Below are 19,102 nucleotides of genomic sequence, written 5' to 3'. Positions count from 1 at the left end.
ACATACCAAGAGAGGGCTCGTTAAAGCAGCCTCTGGGACACTCCCTGCTATGAATTTTTATGCCTTCCATAATGAGATACCTATGGGTAATAACAGCCCTCAGGTGCCCAAGTCCAAAAAGCCTCCAAAAAGCCTCTCTGACCTGAAGAACCGGCTACAGGAATGAACTCTTTGTTACCTGCGTACTTTCCAGCCCAGAAGATAGTTGACTCTGCAGAGGCAGCCTTCACAGTTTTCAGAGAAGGCAGTCATCATCTCTGAAGGGCAAGTACAAACTAGGAATTTATTAGGCTTGTGCCTTATAAGTCAGCACAAGTATAATATGTATATTTGGCTAAATAATCACCACTGAACTGTTTATTCTCAGTTTAATACAATTTTTCTACTAATTATTTGACAAGACCTTGTTTTCATTTTCTTCAAAGAAGTCAAGGCACCACAGATATGCAATTAATGCTCCTAAAACTCTTTGAAATCCTCAAATAAAAATTAAAAAAAAAGGAAAATACAATTATTGTTAATAAAATATCAAACATCACAGTAATGCACTTCAAAACTACAAGGAAAATATCAAAAAAGAGGAAGGCTTTCAGAAAGTTGCTAGTCAATTCTGTCCACATCCATTTCATCTCTGTGACTAATTCTTATCACTCCCAAGGAGCACTCTTTCAATGCAATATACATGCAGGCAGAATGCCTTTATCAGAAAACCTTAATCCTGGATAACCTCCTCTTTTTCTAATTTCTTAGCTCAGAAACATATGGAAACAACATATTTAAAGGGAGTTTTTAATCTCTGTTTCTTTAAGCTGCTCTCTTTGATGAGGAAAGCAACTAGTACTGCGAAGAACAGTACATCTAGGACAATATGATCCTAGCTCAGCACATTCTTCACTGAGCCTCAAAACCAGCAAGCTTGGTCTGCACAAAAATCAACTGCATCATTTATTTAAAGGGTAAGAGGATGTCTGTCAATAGGGAGATGAATGGCTATGGAACCTAATATTGCAGCAACAGTATGAGAAACAAGTGAGTTTAGAAGTCAGCAGCAATGCTGTTTGGAAGAGGAAAGCACTCTAAAAAGCCTGGTGACAGTTCATCATCTCTTCAGCTTTCACGTCATGTTAACTTTTGCTTACACACAGAAATGCACACCAAGAGGCAAATATTCTAGAAAAATACTTATTCAAGGACATAATATTGGTTATTTTTCACTTTCTGTTACCAAACATACTTAAGAGAACCTCTCCAGCTCATGGGGTAGCATGTTTGTTTGTCTTTTTGAGGGGAGGCCAGCAGAAGTGGAGAGGGAGTGTTTCTAAAGATGGCAGGTGGCTTCGGGAGATTTGTAATGTAAAATTAAGACACCATCTTCTAAGACAAAATTACAGCAGAGCATTTTAAAGAAATGCTAACAATTCATCAACCACTGGATTTTTTCACAAATCATTTCATATTCGTGTCAAGGTTCTCACTTAGACGGTCTCTTTCCTCAAGGATACACAATATTTATATGTACACAGCTCCTTATAAATTGGCTCTGCATATGTGATTCAGTCCAGTTCCACTTTTCACTTGTTGGCAGTTAAGAGACTATTCAGAGATAGCCCAGAACTGCCACAGAAGGCCTTTTCAACTGCTCTACAGAAAAAATAGACAATAAATATCTTCCCCTAATGACCATTATCTGCCCATAATTGGCAAAGTAGGATGTAGTACAAAAAAAAAAAAAAAAGGTATCCAGTTTGCTATCCATTTCACATTTCTCAGACGCATAGCAGCATCATGCTTACTAGAGCTAACATCCATTAAAAAATCAAGCAAACAGATGATCTCACAGATCAAGGAACAGACATTCACACTCAGAGTGCTCAGGTTTCCAACCCAAGAGTTTCTTCACAGCCCATAAAGCTTCATCCTGTGTTCCTATCAGCACATCTGTGCACGATCAGTTGTGGAAACCAGTAGCGTGCCACGTGGAAAATCATAATCAGCATTGTAACTGGATGACCAGGGAACCAGCAATAAGCCACTTTAATTTGTTTTGGGCAAGAAGTCACAACCTGAGGAAAATGACTCCCAGCCACGCAACCAATTTGAGAGGAACCCTGGAGAACAGTTAATCTAGACGTGTATTACAAAAGATGGTGAGTGACCTCAAAACCTGATAATGAGACCCGAAAAGTTAATGAAATGAAAACTATAAGCTTTCATATGTGCTGGTAGTGGAACATGCTGACACAGCTGGAATGAATCATGTAATACAGTGAGCTCTTTGGCAAATGTCAGAGGTCACATCCATATGGAGATTAAAGTTCCTTGGAATAAGTAGTGTAGGTGACCGTAGATCAGACATAAACACTAAGACTTCTCCAGGGAACAAAGCATTGAATCTGAGCGGTCGATAAATCAAAACAGCTGAGACCGAAGTAGGTGCTGCAAATGGAGGAGGGAGGAGGGAAATGTTGCTGCAAATGAAAATAAAAGTGGCTGAAGAGTGACCTGGAAGCAAAAACAAATTAAACCATGAACCTCTCTCTACCTACTGGGTGCTATGCTGAAGTTAATCAATAAGGACTACCTTTCAGCCAGGCAGTAATATTCATCCTTGTTCAAGCACACGTATCACTTGTACAAATGAAATCCACAGCATAAAACTTCACAAAGTACCTTGCAGTGAAGTGGTGCTAATCATCTCCTGAGGGAAACTTTCTACTGTGTAGCTATTTCAGGTGAGAGAGAGAAAAAAAGTAAAGGGAAAGATTTGGTTTTCCATCACATCTTGTAGCAAATGAGCAACATTGTGTTCTGTAATATAGGCGTATTTCCCACATGTCCCATTAACACTCGTTCTCGCTATTACATGTGCACAACTCTTTTTCTCTTGTTTCTTTCAAGTTTATCATGAGAGAAAGGAAAAAAGAATGAAACTAGCTCCCTACAGAGTTTTCTGCTTGCCTACAGAAAACAGGTACATACACATCTGTACATACACATCTGCATAGGCCAATCTTACAATTATTCACCAGTCTGTAAGCAAAAAATTAATATTCTGCCCCAATCATGAGGCATGATGGCCTCTCAAAAAAGGGTCACTCTTGCCATAGGAAGGCAAAAGTAGCATGCCTGGGACCACAACAGGGAAGGATTATCCCATCCTCAACCATAAGTAGCTCTTCATCTATGGCAGAAGCCATCCTGAGTACGACATTGATACAGCCCTGGCAGGCACCAGGGCCCTGGCAAGCTCATTGCCTCAGGCATCCTGCTGCCATTTGCAGCTGCTCACTGCACCCAAATCTACTACTGTGCTTGAACCATTTATTACTTCGCATTCGTGGTGTGCCAGAAGTACTTTTAATATTATCATAGACTTTAAGGTAAAAGAGGAAAGGAAAGTGGGAAAGGAAAAGAAAAAAGGGAAAAGCTTTGTCTCCTATATGCAACAAAAAGAATTTTGAGGGTTAGGCCTTGTGCCCTTCTGAGCATTCCTTCATCACCTGAAGTACCAAATGACTGTTTGGGGCTTAGCCACGCAAAACAAATGTTTGTTATCTACTTAATACCAGAGGTATTTTTAACTCAGTTCATGGTCATTCATCAGACAAGAACTGTATTTGTTTAGAGAATACGAAACAGTAATTGTCAGAAAGACATTAGCCTCTGCAGATTGAGTAGATGGCAGTTGCCAGAAAGCACAGCAGATGTTTGGGAAAGAAGCATTTTCTCCATTTGATGTGAAAATTAAATTTTTATTCTCCTGTCCAAATATAACAGGTAACACTAAGGAGACCAAACAAGGCAACTTGTGGTCTGTTGCACTTCAGTACAAATTCACAACGCACAGAGAACTTGAGCTTTTATCTTTTTTATTTTTAAAATGCAAAAGTAACTTTCTCTTCTTTAATTAAACTACTTTTATGGGACTGTAAATAGTACTGTGCCTGAATTTGTCAGGTAAAGGTAAGCAAACAAATAATTATTCATTAGTTAACTCTCATTGGAGAATCTGCTCAAAAAAGGTCCAAGAAAAACTTGTCATTAAATGGTGTTGTTTATGAAAATTTTTCTGGTGTCATTTTCTGTTCAACAGCCTTAGTTTAAAGGACTGAATTCTGCAATGGATCTCTTCACGTTAATTGGTCTGTGCTTATTATGACCATGTAGCACTACTCGTTGCTACTACAAGAATTGTCTCTGTCAAAAACAAGGACCAGTGGAGAACGCTGAGAGTTTGAATGATAACATTTCCTGCTGAAGTGCAATGAAATTTTCATGCGATAGGCAAATCAGGCAAATGGAATTTCGAGGAACACTGAAAGCAATCAGATCGGTTAATGCACTGGGCACCAGGCCATCAGCTCCTCAGCTGGTCTTTAATCCCTGGAAAAGCCCCTGTGCCTTGATCACCACTGATTAATTATTTTCAGAGTTTGCTTCATTTTATATCAGGTTTTATATAGCTGTAATGGTTATCTTGGGTTTATTCTGATGGAATGGACAAGAAAAGCATCACAGCAGTCCAACTATAAGATCCAGCTGCCAGTTGAGCAATAACAGGTCATAAAACCAAATTGCACAAATGCATTTTTAATTCTGAGTGACGTGAGGACTTTCAAATGGTTTCAGCATGTGCAGACTCTTTCCAACCTGGCTGAACAGCTAATTGAACTTAAGCTATTTTAACTATTATATCCGTAAGGGCAAAGCATAAGTGAAGTTTCCAGAATGCTGACAGACTTTTTCAGTTGGTATTAGAGAAAGGTTTTTTTTCTTACATTGAAAAAAATAACCACACAAAGGGTCCAGTATTTTATGCCATACTAATAACAGTAAAAATAAAATAAAATAAAATACAGTCACAAACAAACAAAGTAACAATCAGAACATGATCACAGTCACCCATAGGTTCATATTATAACTCATGATCCTTAATTATATTTCTAACAGCCAAATAACAACTAAAAAGGTCAGAATTCAGAAGCTATGAAGGACTATAAGTCTCCTATTTCATACTGATGACTCTTTTTCAAAGCTTCACCATTATTATTTTTTTCAAGGTTCTGCAGATCTCTTCAGTCTCTCAACTTCCACTTTTTAATCTTCTTTACCACAGAATAAAGGTGCAAATCTAAAATTTTGACATTTCAGTTGCAAGTTTCAGCCAAAGAAACTCACAGAGACACGATTTGGAGATCTGAGTGTGGAGATCTGTGCTCAGTTCCCAGGTGTGTGCACAAATGGTGCTGCCACAACACGTCTTATGCTGATCTCTCACTTTATTTGCTCTATGTTATTTATATTGTTAATCCTATGATTTTACGCATCAAAAGGCCTTTTTTCAGTCCATATACTGCTATGCCATGTCTTAGCTTTGACACAAAGAGATCTCTGGGAGAAAGTCCTACAAGTTTAGTCCTGGAGTCATATTCAAGTCTCACTGTCATCACCCAAATGACTAAGGAGATTGTTGCAGACTATTTTATTCGGAAGGTGGGTTTCCACCACAACATAGAAATTTGTTCCCTGATAGCTGAGCAGGGTGTGGTCGATGCAGCAGTGCAATAACAGCACTTTCCCACATCTGCATGCAGCCAGACAGTCACTGTGTTTTTTTCAGGACACTTGATAAAGCATATCAGGATGGGTGGCTTGAAGGAGGTAGGGTGGAAGGTAAGGTTTCAGATTCCCAAAGGCTTTTAGACATTCAGTTCTTATCTTGGCTATAGGAACTACCTGAAAACATTGAAAATTAATGTTTAAATGGCAGGAAGACACTTGGACTTCTTTCTAGTTCTTGGCCAAAAACCAAACAGGTCAGCCAGAAAAAGGGACAGATGTCATTCACTAGAGAAAAGAGGGATTCCCATTTTTAGCTGGAACATTTGTCACAACTGTGCAGGTTGCAGAAACAATGTAGTGAAATTTTCTTTTTAAAGTATCCCAGGTAGCTTGTCAGATTTGACAAACTTTTACTCAAACCAGAAAACAACAGGCCGCCTCACCTGGTGAATTTTCCTTCAGCCCTAATGAGACCATCAGCAAATGCAGAGATGAATTAGAATAGTCATTAAGGAGGCAGAGCATAAAAAATGAGCCACGGGAAAGGTCAGAGCAATAAGGGTGAATGAAGAAGAGCACGTGCCCTGTCACAACCACTGCAGATGTGAAGGAAACGACCAGGGGAGAGAAGCAGATGTTCCTGTTAAAGCTGTGCAAGTTTGATGGCTGCTTTCAAGGATAATGGAGCAGCCATAGGTGGCAGAAGAGGGCATGCCATTAACTTACACAATGCTAGGCAGACTCCCCCAAGAGCCATTGACTTTAACAGAAATGCTCCACCATCTCCCCAGCCTGAATCAGATTAAAGGTGACCTGGTAGAATTGTCATTAGTTCCACTATCCTTCCACAAAGATGGTCCTCTAATTAAAATGCTTGGGTTTTTCCTCTTGCAGTGTGCACATTACAAAGGGGAAACTTGTCAAATGTTCCCTCAGATCAAATTCTCAAGAAGCCAAAAAAAAAAAAAAAGTGTAAAATCAACACTTACACTGCCTATTTTTCTTACTTCTTAAATCTGTGCTGATTTTAACTCATTTTAAAAAGTTTCTATTTATTTGATTGACTTTTCTGTGTCTTAAATATGCATTGCCTCACTTGAAAGTTGAATTTTCAGAATTTTAACACTCTCTGCAAATCCAGAGCGATCACCATATTATATATAGTGTCTTCTGGTTCTTTCTTTAATTTAGCGTCCCACCAGGGACAGGGCGGGAAGGACCACCAGGCATTGCTTGTGGTGTGAGATCAGTACAGCTCCATAAAGGCAGATTTCCCTGCAAGACCCCTTGCTTCAAGTTCATGGGAACCCAAGCAAAGGTCAGTTCAATCAGTCGTGAATCACAACAGCAGGAGCCAGTAACAACTGCATTAGTGCCACTGTCAATAACGAGCTGTGAAGCCCTCCACAGTCGATACAACATACTTGTACAAAGGCTGGATAGGGCATGGAAAAAGACCTCATCCCTCAGCTCCTATCTGCTCAGCTGTTATGTTCAGAGCTGTGCAGGGCAGTGCATGTGGTTGCAGTGCTCCCTTTTCCACTTGCCTCTCCTTTAAACGTGAACAACTCTACTACCTCTCTGCTGGTGTGCCTCCAGCACCCCAAGCGGAGGACTTGTGTCTGACAGCATCATTGCTGCCCACCAGGTGGTTCCCAGCATCAGTGACACTGGCCAAAATCACATTACTCTCACCCAATCAGCTCAATACAAGAAAACAGCAGAAATTCTGTCTCTATCCAGGTGTGAGCGAAGGAGACAGCCAGAAAGAAACCACAGTCAGTAATTTTTCTTAGGCAGACGTATTTACTAACAAACCCTGCAATCTCCAACTAATTTCACACTAACCACCTGTCTGAAGGCACCTCTGATCACTACCAAGCAGATCTGGATTAGAAACAACGACCTTGAGGTGAAAGGCTCTGTATCTCGTTACTAATCCATTGAGGCTTCCTGTTCTCTTGTGATTGCATCTTGTAATTATTTACAAGTGCTTCTTTTGAGCACAAGAAATTACAAGACTTTATTTTAGTGACTATACACCTTTGGAGTATGCAAACCTGGCCATTTGAGATTAAGCAGTATAATTAACTTATTTGTTACCGCACTACCACTTCTGCGAAGAGAACTCAATCGTCAAACTGACAGTCCTGGCTAGACCAGTTTAATCCTACCTTGACAAGCAGAACATTTAAGGAAAATAATTCAGACATCTGGAGTGCCAAACTGTAGCTTCTTTAATGAAATACCCTGTTTTTGTTTTTTACTACAAGAATACCTACATTTCTGCATTAATAAAAATCTCAGTTTTACCTAAAAAAAAAAAAATACTACAAAATCTTATTCTTAGGCAGGAGGCATGGCATTATTCAGCATAAATATGCTGACAAAGAAATTGCTTTTCAAAAGTCTTCTTGTCACTTTATATATGATTTATTGCCTGCAAGCTTCCTGTTTGAATACTTCTAACAGTCATTTACTTTATACTCATGCATTACATATGAAATAGGAGGAAATTTAAACTGAGGTCTCCAGCTGGCTTCTGAGAATGTAAATATGGCAGTACAGAAGGCAAGGCAAAATTTCCTTTTATTTCTAGGCAAAGGTTGAGGGAGAAGCAAAAGAAGAGGAAGATTTAAGAGATTCTAGAATGACTACAAAGCAGTTATTAGGTTTAAAACAGTAAAATACAGTAAAAGATACATTCTGCTGTGAATCACTGGCTGTGATAAGGAAGGACTCATCTAGAATGAGTATTTTTCTTCATTCTGAATTTGGTGGCAGATCATCAGATGGCCTGAGGTTATCTCATATATACACACTCTGAAAGTGGCCTTTGCTGAATAGATCTGTCTTCAACAGCATAACCCCCAAATAGTTCACTTCCAGAAGTGAAAGCAGATTTTCCAGCATCAAGAGAGTTCCAAGCACCCTGTACTCTGAGAAGCTGAAAAATAATGATCTATCTTTAATCACAACTCAATCCTACGTAACGAGCTTGATCAATGAGCTGACAGTCAATGCAGAGTTTAATGCAGTGATGATACCCAGAGCGTGCCTAACTTCAAACTGCTCAAAGTGTTGGCTTACAAGGCTCAGCACCAGGGAGACTGTACAGTACATCCCACATAATGTACTGGACAGCATCATTTATCTCATGCAGGAATGCATGTTTTGTGCTCTGATTTTAATTTCTAAATTTAATTTCTAAAATTTTAAATTAAAATTCTTTAATTTCTAAAAGGTGCAGTCTCTTGAAAATCATGAGTTTGTTGTTGTTTTTTTTTTTTTAAAATTTAAAAGCATCCACATTTTTATCAGAAACAGTGGTAATCTATAGTTATAAAAATGATAAAACTGGTTAAGAGAATAGATTTCTATTTCTTTCAGTTTTTCTGTCAGTTTAAACTGGGATTTTTTAAATGAACTTTTTTTGTGTGTGTCCATCAAGTTAAAATATAAATTGTACTAAAGAAGAGGAAAACATTTAATCTAGACCATCTAAAAGGAGGAAGATACTATGAGGAAAAAACAGATATGAAGTTCATGAAGCATCCTGTCAAAATTAGGACTACCTTTTTTTTTTAAAAGAACTTCTCTCAAGTCCCTTCTAATATTAGCAAGAAAGGATTAAAGACTGATCATGATTCAGTACTCGAAGAACAGGTAAGTTTCAGAGGAGAGGTGGATGGCAATTACTAGGCTGAATAGAGCCTTTATTAGACTTTCAATGTGCTAGCAGCCCAACACATTATCCTTTGTCAGCTTTTAAGTAATTTTAAGCATTTGGGTAGATGTGGATTATTAGACAGTTTATGTTTCAAGGCACACAGGCAATTTATGCAGGTTTACTGTTAGAAGTGGAAAACATCTTTGTTTGCAGGATTCTGTAAACGGCTCGCCCAAGTACCTTCACACTACGCAGCTGAGGCTTTTACTGAAACTGAACAGGTATTCCTCCTTGCAGCTGCAGCCTGGGAACATGCAACAACACAGAAAGTGATGAATTAAAATCTTTGAAGAAAAGCCTGTAGAAAAGAGTGACCAGTTTCCAGCTACAGCCAGAGGGAAAACACGTAATCTATCTTCTTTTAGTACGCAATCACTCCTTGGGTGTAAAAGCAAGCATAATGTGGTTTATGTCTTATCTTCATCAGTACTGAACCAAGACAGGCAATTAAGCAAAATGACACTGGACTCTGAGAGACAATTTGTTTTTGTTTACTATACAGTGTGACCTAATAGAGACTCTGCAGAAACAAAATCCCTTCCTGGAGGTCTTTGCTTTGCTCATAACTCATTACCCTAGAGACAAGAGATATCACTGATGTTATTTTAATCCACTAAGCTGCCTTTGCTCAGCTATCTAGCAAGTCTTACAAAATTGTTGAGTACACAGGAAAATCTTCTCTCCCCTGGCAAGAAGACCTTGAACTCGAAGGTTTGATTCTACAGCAAGTCAGTACATGGCAAAATGGCTAGTCTTATCAGTAGAGCGGAATAATGCCTTATATTTTCAGATTTTAAGTTCTGATGCACATTATTAGTGCACACGTAGCAGCCCTGGTCACCAATAATTACTATTCCACAGCAACTACACAGAAGTACTCACCAATTGACTCATTTCATTTGGAGAGTTTTGGAAACATGAGAAATACTGATGTCTCCAAGCCACAGTCAGCAGCTGACACACATCTTCATTCTATCCGAAGGAGCTGCTGTCAACTGAATTGATTAAATATGTATTTAAGGTGATTCTATAGAATACTTCAACAGTGGACCACAGAGGCTTCTGCAAATATAAATTCTTGGGGTACTATTAAGATCTGTACAAATGAAAACTACTCCTCCATGGCAAGAAGTGACAGGTTGAGATAAGTACTGTTTATAGATGTCCAGTATTTTAAAAGCTAAAAGAGTTCTGAGAACAGCAATTGCATCTGAAAAATAAATAAATAAATAAAATAAAGCAATTCTTGACTTTTCCAGCAATGCACGCTAAATATTTAATAAGGGATCCTGGAGCTCAGAAAGGTTTAAGACAGTGTGTTAGAATATTGAACTAATAAGCTCCTCCAGTAAGCCTCTAAATACGTATAGTTAAACACTACCTAGTTTATTTTAATTATTTAACACAGAGACTGAAGGAGGTTAATGTGACCCAGTGGACTTGTTTATGTTGAAAACTATTGCCTCTCCTTACTCAAAAATCTGCATGCTGAGCTGCATCATAGCACAGAGTTACAAGGGAGCAATAAGGAATAGAGGTTTACAGCTGCTTGCTAACGTCCAAATGATAGCATTTATACCGGGGCAGTGACTGCATGAAGGCACAGGTAATGGAGAAGTCAGACCCATTGACTTTGTTGAGATCACTAGAAAAACTAATATATGTACACGAGGCGCATACCTGAGAACAATTTGGATGATGGAGGATTTTATTGCTTGCTAAAATTTAGTTTCATAAATCTAGAAATCCCCATCATTTACCATTCAGCTCAAATCCTAACTGCTGACTACCTGTCCTCTCCTTTCAGACCACGGATGATATGTCACTGATCTTCAACCTTCTCTTCCAGCTAAGACAGTGGAGAAAGCAACCTTCACATAGCCACCAAAAATGATGGGGGAAAAAAAAAAACTTCCATTCATAAAATCCAAAGGATATTTATTCAGCAACAGGAAAATGGGAGGAAAAAGAGGGAAAGGTAACCTTTCATGGCCACAAAAGAGAGAAAACAGAAAAAAAAAATCCAGTTTAAGTAATACCAGCTAAGGCCCAGTATATTCACTGGTCATCTCTTCTTTAAAAGGACTAGTAGCTAGCCTTGCATAAGCAAAAAGGACTTAAGTTTCATTTTCAACTGGGTAGCTGGTTTATTAAAAGAAATCTGTTCCAAAATGTTCATTTCCATTTGTCCTCCGGAATGCAAGCGCAAGATGATGCTTATGTTCCTTCTCACACATGGAAAGAATAACCCATAAGCATCATGATCAGCATGATGTGCCAAGGAAAAAAGTGGCTTTGCTCTGCAACATCTCTATTTTGGAGCAATGTTCAAAGTCATCATTTTTATTCTACAAAACTGTATTTATACAACAAATGTTAAAGACTAAAGAAAAAGCTACTGAAAGCAGAAGTCAGAGGACTCTCAGATCAGTTGGCAAAAGAAACAGGTTGGAGTTCCCTGTGCTAATAGGGCTTAGATGCATTCAGAAGGGAACAAATAATGGACATTTTGCAAACACATTTCATAGAAACACCCTGCTGTGCTAGAGCAATCCAATCAGCTGATGCACAATTGCAGCCTTGTGTCACTCCTCCATTGGAGATCTAGTGACTTAGCAGTGCCCAAAGGCAGGACAAATACTGTTATTTCAGCTCCTCAAAAGAGCAGCACTGGGATCTTGACCCTTTGCCATTCAGACTCCCTTCACTACCACCATCACCTTCTCCATGGAAGGCTGTGAAAAGACAGCTTCCTTTCCTTATGAAAGGAAAGCTGTGACCGTGCCTTGTTTCTAACTCAATGCTCTCCATGAGTGAAAGATGCATCCTCTTCAAACTCTTTCTCAAATTAAGGTGCCCAAATTCCTAAGCTATGAAATTTCCAGCATTCAAACATGCTGGTTTGTGTGTCCTGGGGCAAAAGGTACCTCTCTCACTGTGGAAAAAACATGATTTTCAAACAACACTGATGTAAATGGATTCTAAAACCTGCAAATAAAATCAGCACCATCTTCAACCACCTAAAATCTCAATAATGGAGAAATCAGTGGGGCAGAAACAAAGAGAGAAGCTCATCTATACAAAAAGAATGCTTAAAAATAATTAGTGATTCAAACGTTTTATCTGAGAACAAACCCAGGAGGTAGCAGAGTCTTTTTTCCCCTAGCACCAAATAAAAATAGCACACTTAAGTCTTAATTTTGTTGGCTTATTTTTCCTTTTCTGCAGGATTTTCATTACTGCTTTCCTTTAAAGCTCTCCCAAGACTCAGTTATGTGCCCGGAGAGCTTTTAAAGGAAAAGAGCTTACTTGCCTGGCATCTCTTTCCAGCCTCTCCTAGCTCTAATTACAAGGTGAAGATTAAAAAGACAAATGAGTTTTATCATTGCATCCTTGGCCTTTTGGAAGGGAAAAACAAAACAAAAATCAGTGGAGCTTCCAACCTCAGGTAAAGTGTTTAAGTCAGCAGCTTGTACTGAGAGGAAAAAAGAAAAGATGCAATCCAATTTACAAAAAATTTCAGTACAAAGCCCACATGCCTTGTGGCAGTCTTGCTTGAGTACGAAGTTGTGCAGCATGCAGGTGACATAATTAGGTCACTGGGGGCAAGTCTCTTAGAACTACCACATAAATAAATCTATAAAATTTCTCAAATTAGACTTTTTCTAGGTTTCAAGGGTAGATATTTCCTTTTTACTGCCATGGTTCAAAACAGTGACTCTGCAAGAAACTTGGAGTAAGGCCTTTCTAGTAATGCATAGCACTGCAGTTATATGACCTGGCTAGCTAAACAGTTGCTTTCCATCATTATTCCACTCAGCTTGAAAATATTGTTGAGATCCTGCTAAATACACTTTAGAACTTTGGCACTGAACACGAAACAAGATTAAAGAGATGCAGTAGGCAGGCTGCCATTGGTGCTTCCCTGTCCCTTCAGGATGAGGAGTGACATCTCTCGTATAATGAAAGTGGCTAATAAGAGTTAGACTTCACAGGTAGGATTTTTGGAAGTGTCTAAAAGGTGGCCCGGGAGCATTAAACTCAATGACCTTTCATGCTCAGCAAAAATGAAAAAAAAAAAAGTTGTTGCTACTTCTCAAATAGATGTGTCTAATAATCAAAATCTAATTGAAGAGAAATCAAGTGTGAGTTGGACACTCATATGTGAGACCGACAATGGCTGTCCTGGGAGGGATAGACCCCAGTGTTGGGATTGTGGCCAGCACTGACACAACCACTACAGCTCACAACCATAAGAAGATGCCCAAGTATGCCACTACTGGATTTTATAAGCTAATGCAATACCTGTTCCCCTCCTCTACCATCTCAGGCCAGCTAGAATTGTCCCCATACTCAATGTGCATCTGGGACATCTCTCGGTAGCAGTGCCACACAAAAATAAACAGCACCCAAATCATCACTGTCTTCTAACCATTAGAAGAAACCAATATTTATTTCTTTTTACATTAACCAATCCAACTCCCATTTCAGAAGAGATCGTCTCTTTGTGAGGCAACAAAGAAATAATCCTTCACTGATTGTGCTGTTGCACAATGATCAAAGTTGCATCCATGACACGTCTATTTTCTGTCCCCATCCCACACCACTGTCCATTCTCATCTGCTTCACAGTGCTCAGGCATCTTCTGTGCACCTCAACCACAGGACCAGCGCTGATACAAGAATAGATATGTAGTAACCAGCAAGATTACACACAGGACAGGTAATCCTCATAACCACACTGCAGCATTCTCTAAGTGGGGACCATAATCTGCTGGTTTTCTTCAAAATTTTAAGCACCCCACAATGTTTAGGATTGTCATTTGGTTAGAATTGGAATAGCAGGTTCAAAAAATTATCAGGGATTCAGTGATGGTTAGACTGTAAAGTTACGTATGTCTTGCTCCTTCTTAGGAACTCTTATTCCTTCTGGCATAAAAGACATTTAAAATGCAAGATGTATGTATGGTCCCCATTCTGGAAAGCGCTACGAATTAAACCCGCTCACAAAACATAGTAAGTCTCAGCCATCTCATGTTCTTTGTGACAGCCCCAGTTTCATTTGCTCTGAAGCATTTCATAATTAATTCAGAACATGCTGGGCTCCTGGATTGACAAGTATCACAATACACAAGAGCAAACTGGAATGGAACAGACGAACTAAAGAGAAGGAAGAAACAACTTGCTCAGGACAAAAAACAGAGAATCATTGTTCTTGCCACCCATAGCTAATCCCCATACGTGGAACAAAACACCATCACAGGGATTTACTTAACAGCAGCCCTTTCACATAACTATTGCAGCTACACTAATCATCTAATGACTAGACTGTATCATTTTCTAATGAACACACAGGAGAGAATCCCAGTGCGCATCTATGTTGTGCCCCTAAAACTCCATAATTTCCTTTAAACTCCCCAGTTTCATATGGATTATTTTGGGTGCTTCCAGCTAGAAATGCTGGCCTCTCTGTGGTTTTCCCATCATCTGTCACCTGGGGCATACACAGCATTACTCCCAAAGGGTCAGTCACAGAGTTAGATTAATAATGCTAACCAGTTGCCTTCTCTGACTGACACGATTAACCCTAATTAAGAGATCTCTTTATTCCTAAAACTTCCCCTTCAGGGAGATTTTTCCTTTGGCCTTTTAAGCTAACCAGACACATCCAAATGCTGTTCTAGTCCCATAAACTGGACAGCCCCAATTTCCATAGCACAACATCAAATAATACATTCAGCCGTGTATATGGCTTGTCTTAGTAAGTTTCAGGTTTGGATTTTTCCCCATATAATAATTGTCCTTATTTTATTACATCCACATGCTTGCCTAGCACTATCACTAGGACCTGTGGCTAGGATTAAGTCTTTCTGACATAACCAAAAACTGTGGAATTACCATTAACTCTCCAGTCACTGGGTGTCACATTTATAGGCCCTGCTGCTGCAGGAAAATAGTCTGTGTTTTGATGCTTATTTCCCATTTGCAACAAACAGTCACATCTTCTTTACTTTACATACATGTACTTCAGACCTGACTCAGCTCCCTTCATCAAACAGAAGTATTTTCTCTTAAACTTAGAATCACTTCTAAAGAAAACATGCTCAGAAACATAACTTGTCATCATTTTAGCTACAGCACTAAGTAATCATGAGCAATTAAAAAAATAAAAATTATCAAATCTCAGTATTTAGTTTCTAGAGACCAGAAGTCAAAGAATAATAAAGCTCTTGCTCTCCTGATTGAAGTTCAGTCTCCACCTAGAAATACAAAAATGCCACCATCATTAATATATTAATTTTTGTGGGCCTTTCTCAAACTGTGAAGAACCATAACTATACAAATCTCTTTCCTCTTACTGTACAGGCTCTGCACAAAAATAGCTAGAAAATACTGCACTGACACTAAGGTGAACTGCCCACACTTTCATCCCAATGGATTGCTAGCCTCAGAGGTGATGTAGGTCCCATTTAAATTCTGGCACATGTATTGTTGGTCCAAGCATAAAATCATGACATTTGGTTAAGAAATATGTTATGATATACAGGTACAGCGCTACACAAGGTGTTGTTACAAAATTTAAGTAACAATTTTAATTTTAAATAGCCTCAAAAATTCAGATACAGCTTCAAGTAACATGAAGAATGTGGGATTGCTCAAGGTCAAATCTAATTACAAAGCTTGCTAAGATGAAGATCATTTTTTAAGCAGCGGGAAATTAAATTATTTGCCTAAGCTATCTGGCAGTAAATACCTGCCTGTTTTAATTGCTGCTGATATAGCCTAATAAAAATTGGAAGGGAAATGTTCCTGCTCAGCATCAGTTCCCGTTCCAGGTAAAGTTCTGCCTGATGGGCAGTGGGTTGGGGTGGGCACTACTGCAGCCTGACCCATCCCAGCACATCACCAGCTCACTGGCCCACTGAAAGTACAGCAATCTGCATTCTTAGATACTGTGAGACGAGGAAACTGAAAATCAGCTGTGCTTCTGCTGGATAGAGGAAGGCAAATAACAGAAGAATACAAAAGAAGAAAGTCACATGAAAGCTGGGAGAACAGAACATGTTCTTACTTGGACAGTCCCTCTACTTACTCAAAAGCGCATATGGATGTGTTCTGCTGCTGCCATCCAGTGGGGAGGTTGAGTAGAAAGCACCTGAGTAAAGATCAATGGCTAACGAGAGCTGTCTGAGACATGGTCAGGTTGATACTCATGTACACCTTGCTGTCAACATCTTCCAAGGCAAAAGTAAGTGGAAACTAAAACAGGTGCTGAATGAAAAACCACTGCAACTGTCTGCCCCTTCTGCACAAGGACAAGAGAGGCTGCTCTGGCTCATTCCTGGTGCTGCTTGTGAAATCGCTCCAAGGACGTGATCTGCTTTGACCCCACAGCTGTTTAGCTGCAATTTTGAGGTGTCCACTGTTGATTTGGGGGCAGTCCTGCATGGACCCAGGAGTTGGGCTTGATGATCCTTGTGGGTCCCTTCCAACTCAGGATATTCTATAAAACATTGGAGCTTAAACAGAGCTTTGTAACATTCGGCATCCCAGCTTATATCTTCACAACTTTAAAGTCTTCAAATTTCTTTGCAGTTAAAATGGAAGTTTGGCAATTACCCTGAATACACGCATTCAAAATAGACTACTGACAACTACTGACTGCTAATCTGCAGCAACAGGGATCTACATAGCTTGCTAAACTTGGCCTTAAAAGCCCCCATCAGCCTTGTTTAAGTACTTGGGAGCTCAGAATAGAGAGGGTGAGAGCAAAATGAGCTCTGATACACTGTTATCCTCTTAGCATCCCCTCATAGGTAACAGAGGGCCTCAGAATTGGTAAATGATAGCATAACATTTTCATTATCAACAACATTGCCTCTGCTTCATCATCCACAAGTAATGACAACAATTTAAACTCAACTCAAGCTGTCAGGGTACAGTCTAAAGAGCAATTCATGAAGAAGATAAATTTCTGATTTAACATGACTCTACACTAAGACATCAATAGGCAAGAACTCCTCCAGCAAATCAAGTAGAATGGGAAGGAAGCAAGAAGAGGTGTGTGGACTGACTTGGGACTAGGAGAGAGGTAAGAGACAAGTCTTTCCTCAGCAGTCCAGCTACACAATCAGCACTCTTTTTTGTGAGACACTGCTGAGACTCTTTTCTTTTATATCTGTTTTTCAGGTCTTCATAATATTTCTGTGGAATTACTACAAGCAAAATTATCACTGAATCCACAGCATCAAATTCAGACGAACAGCAGTAGTGGTGTGGCAATTGACAAGAATGAGAGGAAGCTTTCTTTTTGGTGTACAGGAGACAACAGGTAAACTGTCACAATAAACACTGTCTACAAGTACTGGCATTCAACTACACCACCAGCAGAATGAAACATGAATTTTGATTCTTCCATCTGTTTTGAATACTGAGGACTTACCCACATAAACCTTGGGATTTGTATAGCAGTAGAAAAGACTGCAGAAAGTAGAAAGGTTGTCCTCCATATACAAAAAAAGTTAACCTTCCTGGAAAGCAAGCATACAAACAGAACCCCTCCACTTTCCAGAAAATTCTTACTGCTATAAATAATATTTGCTTGGAGTCAGAAGCAAAACTTAGAGCTGCTCTGTGATTACTTACTATACATTGCACCAAGCACCAAAGTCAGCTTTCTACAGAAAATCTGCCCTTATTTTCTGCCATATGTTCAGTTCAGCTTTGCCTGAGCAAGACACCAGCTCCAGGATCCTCTAAGTGCTTAATTTCAGAAGCATTCATTTAAGACAGTTATGTTTCATCAGTAAACAGATGTCCTTGATTTACTGCTATACCAAAACACAAAAAGCCCATTTACTACTTCTTTTTTTTTTAAATTAAATGTAATATTAAAGCCCTGCTAATTCACATACCCATATAAACATTGCACAGAAAATAATACTCACATAGCATGTAAACATATAACACGAAGAATAACCCCAGCCTTTGCACATATTTACTAGGTTACTGCTTAACCATTTTAAACTCTAATGCTTGTTTGGTTGTACAGGACAGCAGAATTAACTGAAGATGTCAATATGTTATTTAATCTTTGATTCTAGTCAAGAGAGTATGTAATCATTAGCACAGACCTATTTATCTTCCTCTCATTTCATCATTCTGTAATTTAAATGTGATTTCTGAATTTCAGTTGGCTTATCAAGTGCTCAACAACATCATGAGATCCTGTCTCCACAGAAAATGATTTCTGCCTTTCTTCTCCCTTGAAGACTGTCATGTCCTGTTCATTCTATCAATCAGCCTGACATTATCTTCCTTTCACAGAGCGGATAGCTTAAGTTATCAGATTTATGCAAAAAATAACAAGTAGCTCTCATTGCCCCAGAGATCACTTTGCAATTGGATGTTGTTCTTTAAACAGGGATGCTCTTATTGAAGCACAGTGTTTATCCTTGTGTATTTCATGCTCTCTTCTTCTTATATTCATCAATTCTTTGCTTAATGCTTTATTTACAGTATGCTACATCAGTGACTTTAAAAAAATACTACTTTCTGATTGAAAATCAATTACAGAAAAAAGTGCAGAGAAAATGGAAAGATGGGTATTTAAGAAATCCATTAACACAAAATGGAATTAAGATCTGCAACATACACTTTTATGCTAGTATAGCTTAGCTACTAGTACACAGGCTCTAAACACACCACATCACCCAGACAACTCCAGTGACCAGCATCTTTCTTCCATGCTTCTCACCCTGGGTGGTACGTCCAGTACAGATGGTACAGTGTTCTGTGTAGTGAACAGGGA

The 19,102-nt window shown here is 39.0% G+C and overlaps 1 protein-coding gene across 4 annotated transcripts in view; it reads right to left on the bottom strand.

Moving 5' to 3' along the window:
* Positions 1-19,102, bottom strand: part of TAFA4 (TAFA chemokine like family member 4) — a 56,793-nt gene that overhangs the window by 15,492 nt on the left and 22,199 nt on the right. The window lies entirely within an intron of this gene.

Source organism: Anas acuta, chromosome 11 (genome assembly GCF_963932015.1).
Source record: "Anas acuta chromosome 11, bAnaAcu1.1, whole genome shotgun sequence".
Taxonomy (NCBI): domain Eukaryota; kingdom Metazoa; phylum Chordata; class Aves; order Anseriformes; family Anatidae; genus Anas; species Anas acuta.
The sequence above is the reverse complement of the archived record's forward strand: the minus strand, read 5'-3'. Positions and strand labels throughout refer to the sequence as shown.